The sequence below is a fragment of the Myripristis murdjan genome, chromosome 3, assembly GCF_902150065.1.
Source record: "Myripristis murdjan chromosome 3, fMyrMur1.1, whole genome shotgun sequence".
NCBI lineage: Eukaryota > Metazoa > Chordata > Actinopteri > Holocentriformes > Holocentridae > Myripristis > Myripristis murdjan.
Window position 1 is genome coordinate 16790504 of NC_043982.1, and position 10698 is coordinate 16801201.

Genomic DNA, 10698 nt, shown 5'->3' on the forward strand with positions numbered 1-10698 from the left:
CTGCCGCTGTCAAAAATGTAGTTATTGACATCGGCGGATTATAGCGCACATAATTACTGCCAATTAATTATCTGAGACATACATTCACCTGCATTTCTGCAGGATTTACCGCACATGAGCTCCCAAAGACAAGATCACAACAAGAAATCAGCTGAATCTCAACAGCACAGGACTTCCAGCCCCAGTGCAGTCTAAAAGAGCAACAATTAAGCAATAAGCCCCGAGAAGCCGTGGGTGACAGTGATTTAAAACGCCCCTCAGCCGTTGTAAAATCACTGTAACTCATGTCTTCTCGGGGCTTATTGCTTTTATAAAACGGTTACCCTACATATAACCCATAAAATAAACACACAGAGAAAAATCAAGAATTTATTGGTAATAATGCAACAATACAATTGAGAACTATTCATTCTTCCACCAAGCAAGATAGAGTGGACAGAATGAACAGAGCGCAGACGGTAAGATTGCTTTGTCATCTAGCGCCATCATCATGTCACATCAGGCTATTTGGGCTTGTTAATATTGAATTGGATATTTCCATTAATAGTGCAATTGTTGAAATAGTGTTCAATTATGTTTGGACTCTTTGCAGGGACGGTGGCGTGCGTTTCGCGACAGGTGTGTTTTAGCGCAGACGTATGCCTAACGTCGGATCTAACAATAACAATAATAATAAAAGTATACTGTTAATTTAGATTTAAGATTCAAGATTCCTTTATTTGTCATTTGGCCCATAGTAAAAAATACACAGGTTAAAACGAAATAGATGTATGGTAATTTACCATACATCGGCGCTGTCACACTGTGTTCGCTTTGGGTGGAGATAAAAGGCAGGTGGATCAGGAGGCAGCAGGGAGAGGTAGGCTATTTCTCCAGGGAGGCCACTGGACACAGAGGGTTACCCGGCTGCTCATATATGAATCCGCGCAGGCTGTCTATGTTTTTTTTTTTTTTCGGCAGCATCTTCGTGATTTTTTTATGCAATCGTTCAAAGACAGAGTGACATATTTTAGGCCAGGGGTGTCAAACTCGTGCCATGGAGGGCCGAGAGGCTGCAGGTTTTCATTCCAACCAACAACTCCACCAGGTGATTTCACTGATTAGTCCCGCCTCTCTGTTTGGAGGTAGGGTGATCAGTGAAATCACCTGGCCTGGCCTGGCCTGGCCTGGCCCTGCAGCTCACCTGTTGTCTTTTGTCGTTTAGATTGCATCCAACACACATACACACACAGCCATGCACCCGCACACACCACTGACCTCCTACATTACAGATATAGATTGTCGTTTGTTGTTGTTTATTTGTACTGTCCGCGTCTTATAAATAAATGTAGTTTGGTTGGTAATATTCCCTCTTGCGTCTGTTTTGTCAGAGATCTGAGCCAGCTCTGACAACAGGAGTAAGCAAAATACCCCTTTCTCGACTTACCAAGACTGAGACAAGATGTTTGACACCATTTTCACCTCTGTACATCCAAGTGATTCACTTCCTAAGGGTAGCATTTTGTGTTATCTTAGTATAAAGACTTGAAGTACTGTATATGAGAGTGGATTTGAAAAACGCATCTTAGGATCTCAAAAAAAAAAAAAAAAAAAAAAAAATCTGTCAGATCTTCGAACAGTAGTGCAAGGATCACTGTGCTAGATGGAGGGATAAAAGTGTTCAGCTATTATAGTTCCACCATATAAAATGCCTCTTTTTGTTTTTTGAAAATTGCAAGATTTTGCATTACAACAACACATTATCCACTGTGTAAACAAGACAGCTCAGAGCTGCTGTGAGGTTTATTTTGTCACTTTCACAGAGCTAGGCAATTGACTCCCATATACTTCAAGTCTTTATGCTAACCTAACATGAAACGCTACCCATAGGAAGCGAACCACTGGATGTACAGAAGTGAAAATGGTATCGAACATCTTGTCTAAGTCTGGGTAAGTCAGAAAAAGGGTGTTCTGCCCAAAATGTTGGAGTATTCCTTTGAGCATAACTATGTACACACAGTGCTCATGTCACTTTATGCCACACAGGCTCAGAGTTCAGGGAGAAGGTGATCTTTGATCCTCCAAGTTCAGTTTTTCACCAAAGATGGTGTATTGTCTGTAAATTTGATGATGAACTGGTTGCCATGGACACTACTGCAAATAAAACAAGACAACCTGTCCTACACACTCTCGCAAACCCAGCATCACCAACGTAAGACCCTCAGTACATACAAGGAAAACAACACTGGCTGTCCGGGCCAGCAGGGGGTTTCTCAATGCCACATCCACAGCAGAAGCACCTGACCCCCCCACATTTGGTCTATGAAAAGTTAAAACTAGACAATGTTACATTAAAATCTACCAATTTGCTGCTATCGATAACCAAACAATAAAAATGCCTTCTTTTTTAACTTGTTCAAGGTAGAACTATGATATCAGTCAGATTGCTGAGACACGTTTGCCAAACATTTTAACCTAACAGCACTTCATGCTCCCTGATATTTCAACTTCAGTATCGAAAAGCTATTCTTAGTAACATTTTGACATGAAACTAGCTGACCATCTGAGCTGGTTGTGTTTATGATATTAGAGGATGCAAAAGGTTGATTCACAAACACAGATCAGAACCGGGATTAGACAAAAAGTAACCACTGCCTACCATGTAGACATCAGCTGTGTCTGTGAGTAATTTAGCAAAATCTTATAAAAATAACATCAAAGCTGGTGATAACAAGCAATGGGTAGCGGAGGTGTGATGAGGAATTACAGGACAAAATCTGAAATAAGGGACTTGTTAAATGTGAGCGGCAATGGAGAACACAATTGGGCGTAGGTTTGATTTTGACAATGGGTGGGACATAAAAGTGCATTTATGACTGCAATTTCATGTCATGTATAGCTGATCAAATAAACAAGCAAACGATCATAATCAGAAAAAAGAAAAACTATTCAGGGATTGACATTAATGTTTATACTGCATATCTGAATATCTATACTGACCACAAGTATTTAATAATTCTGTAATGTTGTAAGTTAAAGGAAACTAAAAAAAAGACAAGCAGGCAATTTAACAGAGTTCTCATCTTTAGTGCAACTGTGCATCATACTGTACATCAACATTGTAGGGGAGAGTGGAGTCAAGTGAAATGGAGGGTCAAGTGTAACACCTAAATTTCACCCAATTAGAAATAAGCTAGTGTCGTAATACTCACTCTGCATATGCTCACTATGGTCCTCTGCCTGCCTGAAAGAAGTCAGCCCATTTTTGATCAACATCAGCTTTTATCAGGAAAAAACTGTTCTTGAGGTAAGAAAGTAATTTTTCAAAAATGATGAATATTTTAACTACTGCCCTGAGTCTTTTAGGCAATGAACCTCAAGTCATATCATTTTGATGCCTGATTTCTTAGCTAACAGCCTGAATGAGTGCCATCTGATTCATTGCCTTCTCCTAGCTAGCACAAGGAGGTTTATGCTAGCTGACAGGGGTGGGGTCAAGTGTAACACCTTGCTAACCCTGTTTTCAGCAATAACAATTTGCGTCACACTGCAGTTTTTACTTTGTTTAATGATCTAAACCTCAAAAATGTTTTAGTACCCACTTAGATACTCTATGGAGTAGCTAGCAAAGAAATTTACCTCAGGTACAACAACAGTGGGTTTCACTGCTAGCTAGAATTCACTGCTAGCTTTCAAACTCACTAGCTAAAATTCAGAATTCTGTTCCTCAGGAATTTATTCATTGTTACACAACTAGAAGTTGTGGCAAAAGTCTAAAAGATATTATAGCATTAGAGCTCATTGAATTGAATATTCTTATCTCTTCTTGTTCTCAGTCCAGCTATGCCCAGGTTTAGGGAGAGAGCCACAGTGAGGGTGCCAGTCCAAACATTGGAACAAGCTTCCAGGTAAGTGCTGGATGGATCATCAGTCAGATCAGTGGCAAAACACTACAGCATTTGCCATCTAACTCTCAATAGATTTGTAAAGAAAAGGCAGAAACTCATTGAAGGGGGTTCTGATGACCTTCCCAAGTCAGGTCACCATTCTCACACCAAGGCATTCACTGAGGCTCAGGAGCAGGATCTGGTGAAGTATTTGACTGAGGCGTCTGAACTATATTATGGCCTGAGTCCTCAAGAGGTGAGATTAAAAGGCAGTTAGACAATAGGCTAGTATATTTTCAGTAAGATAGCCTAATAGGACTAAGCCAGCTAAATCAAGCTAACAAAGGAAATACGATAATGAAATGATGACACTTCGCATAAGGTATAGGTGATATGAAGGGGCTTTATCATGATGTCTAATTAATTTTCTTTAGTACCCAAGTACCCACCATCCTGGAATGCATCCCAGACAGCAGGCAAGGACCGGTTCAGTGGGTTCATGAAGAGGCACCCATCCCTTTCTGTCAGAAACCCACAGGCAACAAGCCTTGCCCGTGACACGAGTTTTAATAGTACCAATGTCGCAAGCTTTTTTGACAATCTGTCTGAGGTGATGGACAGACACAAGTTCCAGGCCAGTTCCATCTGGAACATGGATGAGACTGGCGTCACAACAGTGCAAGCGCCAGTGAGGGTTGTGGCAAAGAAAGGGGTAAAACAAATTGGTGCCGTAACATCAGTAACATCACCGTGGCTTGTGCGGTCAATGCATTAGGAAATACCATCCCACCCTTTTTCATTTTTCCTCACAAGCAATACCAGCCGCACTTCAGCAGGGATGGACCTCCAGACAGTATTGGTGCAGCCAATGGGTCAGGGTGGATGCAGCAAGAGGAATTCATCATGTTCCTTAAACATTTCAAAAGCCACACCAAATTGTCTCCTGAAAATAAAGTCCTCCTCTTGCTGGACAATCATGCATCCCACATGTCCCTTGATGGTATTAACTTCTGCCGGGATAATGGCATTGTCCTCCTCACTGCTCACACAAGTTGCAGCCATTGGACAGAAGTATCTATGGCCCATTCAAGTGTGCCTTCAACACCACTGCAGACACTTGGATGACAAGCAATCCTGAGATTACGATGACCATCTACCACCTTCCAGCTCTCGTCAAGAGGGCCCTTCCAATGGCTACAACTCCAACCAACATCCAGGCAGGCTTTCCAATGCACTGGGATATGGCCTTTTAATAGGGCCATATTCAAGGACAGTGACTTCTCTCCATCCCTGGTCACAGACCGCCCAGCACCAGGAGCCCCAGGAGTCTGTGTCCACCTGCCAGCCCAGGCCTCTGTCCACGCACCGCCAGCCCAGGCCTCTATCCTTGCTCCGCCAGCCCAGACCTCTGTCCACCCACCGCCAGAAAACTCCCAGTGCCATCAACCTCTGCTGATCACTTCTCTCCTGTATCGGTCAGGCCACACCCGAAAGCAGTACCCAGAAAAGAGGGTACAAAAGGGAGGAAGAAGGGGAAACGACTATACTAACTAACACGCCTGTTAAGGAAGCACTGGAAAAGGAAAAAGCAAGTGCAGGCCCCAAAGGAAAAAGGAAACTTAACTTGGGTGGGAAAGAGGCACAAAAGAATAAGACCACAAGCAGGCAAATAGAACCCGAGGAGACAAATGAAGACGGCACTACCTGCAATGTATACCAAGAAAGCTATTCAACGCCAGAGGAACAATGGCTGCAGTGTACCAAATGTGGAAAGTGGGCACACGAGGACTGTACACCAGGAGACCCATACCACGTCTGCCACGAATGTGATACACGCTGAAACTCAATGGATCAAGTTAATTGTTCTTGTTGGCCCTTTAATTATATTTAACATGTAAGCCTATTTGTTATGTTTTATAATGGGCTCTAAATTGAAGATGAAATATGCAATGGTCCTATGGTCCCTTTTTACTTCTTTGATGTTTTTGAGCTGTCTTCAATTTGACTGTCATTTCAATTCAATGAATACTATGTAATAAAACTGCTGTTTTTTTTCTTATTTGTGGTTGTTTCGTAATGTGTTACACATGACCCTCCATCGTTTTGCACTTGACCCCGCCCAGAGGGTCAAGTGTAACATTTGACTTCTCAAAAAGAAATCAGTGTTGTACTGTTCATAGAATTTTTTGAGGTTATTTAATTTTATGAGACATTAAAAGACATCTGTAAATATAGCAAAAGATGAGTTATCTAGTTGAATCAGTTAGAGAATAATTCAGAAAATATTAAAATGTGTTACACTTGATCCCACTCTCTACATAAACATAAATAAAATAAAATATAATAAATCTTTGACAATGAATACCTAAATACAAATGGTGTTCTTGTTGTTGAGGTCTGTGTTGTTGAGGCTCTACAGTTATATAACCTTGACATTTTAAATCATGGTCAGTAAAATGGATAATTCCTGCTTCCCTAGAGACAACAGGCCAATGTGCCGGATAAAAGCTTTCATTTCAAAGAAGCATGCTGAACTATTGTTATAACTGCCACCTGACAAAATAAACAGTGAAGAAAAACATCAATAGCTTAGTTGACTATTATTGTTATCACCATTATTATCAACTACACATCAGCAATATAATAAATAAAGTGGGCCTTCTTTGAGTAACTTCCACTTTAACTTCTAAAGAAATATCCTTATGTCCGCTTTTCTTTTTTTGGGGACCCATCCTGGCTGTGCCTTATTACAAAACACACACACACAGACACGTACACACACACACAAATGTGAATGTAAATGCAACTACTGATATTAAAATCCATCAAGCTGACATGACTCAGGAAAAACAAACGGCCAACATGGAACAGCTTGCAGCTGCAGATGCACATGGACTGTAGCTGCTGGCCAACTAGCGAAAAAAACTCCGCTGTGCATGTCCTCAGGTGGTTTTTACAACCACATGGAGTGACAGCGAGGACGGCCAATCACACATTAGCAAGAAACGGTGGACCCAATTGATGAGCGATATTAGGTTAGAGGTGGGACTTCTAGGAGAGACCGAGGGCTCTAGTTTCCCGGCGCAGCGCGGGGTGGCGCAGTGAAGCGAACCCCGCGCAGAGCTAGTTTCGACCAGCAAAACACCAGAGGCGGACGGTTTGCAAGTTTCGCAGACTGAGGTGCGCCGAGATGGGAGTGGTGGCGCAGCGGGGGGAGGTGCCGACAGATTCAGCTTGGCGCAGTGACAGTTTCGTGCAAAAAGGCTTCGCCGAGGTGTGCCAAAAGTTCGCCATCTGAAACCACGTCTACTTTCAGTGCAAGGCAGAGTGGAGCCGGCGCAGTGGAAGTTTGGCTGCCTGGCGCACATCACCAAAACCTCACAATCAGCACAAACAGTGCCAATCTCCTTTGATCTGACATCAGTTGTGACGGGACAGTTGATATGGAGATATATGTACGTGCTGATTGTGATCGTAGCATTGAATAGTGTTTTTTTTGTTGGTATTTATTGCATTGTTCATGTGTCTGACATTCCGGAAGCCTGCCTGTGAGGTTTTGGTGACGTGTCCGCACTGCTCGCCAGTCTCCGCTCCGCGCCGGTCTCCTGGGCTGCGCTCTGCCTGTGGCAGTAGACCTCCATGTCAGTTGTGTAAACTTTCATTACGCCTTCGCGCAGCGCATTTTAAAGGCGAGGACGGGTTCATTTTAATTGGTTAAATGTGAATCGGCTGTGTCAAGCCCACTCCACGCCTTCTCTCCTCCTTCTCACACTTTAACCCTCCTCCAGTGTTCGACCCTTATTTAGGTGTTCGCGGTCAAATTTGACCGGTCTGTTTTAACTGCTCTTATATTAACACAAAAACCATTAATCACTTTTCAACTTTTGTTGAAGACTTTTTTAAGCTGTGTTCAGAATGTCTCAGACCAGTAGATGACATGAGTAAGTGCAATGAATATAGAAAAAACAGACACAGAACAGAAAACATATTCCTAAATTAACATTTATTGTAAACAGAGACCAAATGCACTGAACATCAACATGAACAGTCCTCTCTCTCTCTCTCTGTGTGTGTGTGTGTGTGTGTGTGTGTGTGTGTGTGTGTGTGTGTGTGTCTGTGTGTGTGTGTGTGTGTGTGTGTGTGTGTGTGTGTGTGTTTTCACACAAATGAGTGGCATTCTACGATCAGGTCGGAGTGTGCCATGTAAATCTAGGCCTGGCGTCTGTGGCAGGAGAGGCTGGTTTTATTGTCTCTAGGGGCACAGAGCTTGCATCTTTTCCTTTTCTGCCCTTGTTGAGGGGGAGCGGCTGAGAGAGCTGTTGGTGGAGCATCTGTGGCCTGCAGACTCCTCACCAGACTTGCAGAGGGTGCTGAGCGGGGGAAGGTGTTGGTGCCTTTGAATTTGAGGCGTCACTAAAGCTTTCCCAAGCTCTGCCAGGAAGAGTCTCCTCTTGAAATGAGTCAGCTGATTCCAGGTTGGGTTGATCGCTGTCCACACCACATATGCGTTGTATGCAGACACATAAAGGATGTTGTGGAACACCACCACAGGCCAGCGAGCTGTCATGCACTTGCAAGTGTATGTAGCAATAAGCTGCAATAAAATAAACAATAAATAAAAGATTGGAAATTCACAAGCATATTGAATCTGTCTTACAGAAATGTGATGTTTTACATAAATAAAAGTAAAATAATAATGTATGATGAAAATGTATATTACCTTATCTAGGAAGTCAACTCCCCCTTTGTTGCTGTTGTAATCCAGGATGATATGTGGCTTTCGGCCCTCTGTGGCAGTAACAGCAGTATCTTTGTGCAGTGTGCTCATCAGTATCACATTTCTGTTCTTCTTGGGACACAATAGCGTGAGTGTCAGTAAAGGCAAATTTTGATGAGAGTGTCTCTCTTCCTCTGGTTGACACCGGTGCAGGGTGAAGTATGGGCTTATTTTTCCTCACAGTCCCAACCATGGTGAGCTTTCGTTTTACCAGCTCTTACCAAGTGCATAGGATGTGAAAACGTTATCACGTGGCATTATGCCCCTTGAGACCAGCTGTCATATCCAGCACAACACGCTTGCCCTGTTTTTTTTTCTGGTTTTCCATCAATAGGCTTCTCTGTGTAGACCTGCATGTTCCAGGCATAGCTGGTCCTGGCATCACATGCTGCCCCGATCTTGATTCCATACTTGCCCGGTTTGCTTGGAATGTACTGTTTGAAGGGACAGCAACCTCTGAAAGGGACCAGGCGCTCGTCAACTGTCACTTCAGGGCCTGGATTATACATCATTGGCAAGCGCTCCACCCACCTGTCCCAGACGTTCCTGATGGCAGCCAGTTTGTTGTTTCTCCAGCGCACAGGTTGTGCATCTCTGTTATCAAATCGGATAACAAACAGGACAGGATATCAAACTGCTGCAAAGACATAGTTGCCCGAAATATGGGCCTCCCAGACTCTGCATCTCACAGACTTGTGCAGCCTTGTTGTTTGAGCGGTATACTCCTGCCAGAATCAAAAGACCAATGTAGGCATGGAGGTCTGCCTGGTCCCACTCTCTCCACTTGTCCCCAAACACACGCTTTCCCTCCAAGTTTGTCATGTCCAGTATCATTTTCTCAATGGACTCTGGTAGAAAGAGTTGGAAGCTGGACTTGATGTCATCCACACGAGAAGTTGCAAAGCATGTTGGCCCTGAGGTCATCATCACAACGTTTTCCACTCTTTCCCTGCTTCCTCTGTCCAGGGAGAATAAAGACCAGAGCAAATTGGCATTCTTGGACTGGAATGTCACCTCAGGGGCGTCTTCCTCAGGGGCTGTTTCCTCCTCATCTGTTGACTGTTGGTCAGTCTCACAGTCTGGGTCGATGGGTGGGTGAGTGGGTGTGTGTATGGAGATGACGGTCATTTTTGACCGGGAACACCAAAGGTGTAGAAAAATACCTTGCCTTGCAAAAGGTTAAGGGAAGTCCGCACACGGCTTATGCTCCATAATAATTTATTTGCTAAGATGCAAAACACAACGTTTCAACCCAAACGGGTCTTCATCAGGTGTTGGTGTTGCACACATGTCCAGTGATTATATACAAGCCCATACAGGTCACATGACTGGTGGGGTGTTAGTGCCACCCAGTGGTGTCGCCTGGCCTGGGCATCCAGGGCTCCAGCCCCGAATGTTTTTTCTTTAGCCCCGGATCGTTTTTCCTCCTCTCTCTGGTTTACTACGGAGTAGGAATATAATATCACCGAGCGCCATTCAAGCGGCATTACACTAAAGAAGACAGTTTTTTATTTTCCCGTTTTCAGTGAACGCAACAGCGGCGAGACGCTCAGACCAATTTGAGAGGAGTTGTGTGGCAACACCGTGTGATATTTTACACACAATAGCAAAGTTATCACAGTGCAGGCGATTCTGTGATATGTGATGTATTGTAAGATAATCAGCTAGGATACATCATGACAGCTGTAACTAAGGAAGAAAATATACCCTGGAAAAGGCAAAATAATTTTCCAGTAAGCAGGAATCATTCCTGGTTATCAGTGTTCAAACAAGAACATGGCAGACCAGTTCCAATTAAAATACCTAAAGGCAGGGAACAAATACACCTTATAGGAACTCAAATGTGCATCTGTGCAAAATAAGTTGAAACGCAAATATCCATATGTGGCACAAGTTTATTGTTAATGTATCACAAGAGGAAGTGTTGCGATACTTCAACAGGCACTGTGAGGAGAACACACCACATCCTCTAACGGCAGCAGCGGCTACGGTGATGTTGTCTGCAGACGGCACCCTTGTGACGTTGGCCCATCCCAACAAGGATGACCTGGAGAC

At 43.5% G+C, this 10698-nt stretch overlaps 1 pseudogene; it reads right to left on the minus strand.

The window, feature by feature from the left end:
- Positions 1 to 8075: 8075 nt before the first annotated feature.
- LOC115353964 (piggyBac transposable element-derived protein 4-like) lies at positions 8076 to 9771 on the minus strand (annotated as a pseudogene).
- Between the last annotated feature and the right edge of the window lie 927 nt (positions 9772 to 10698).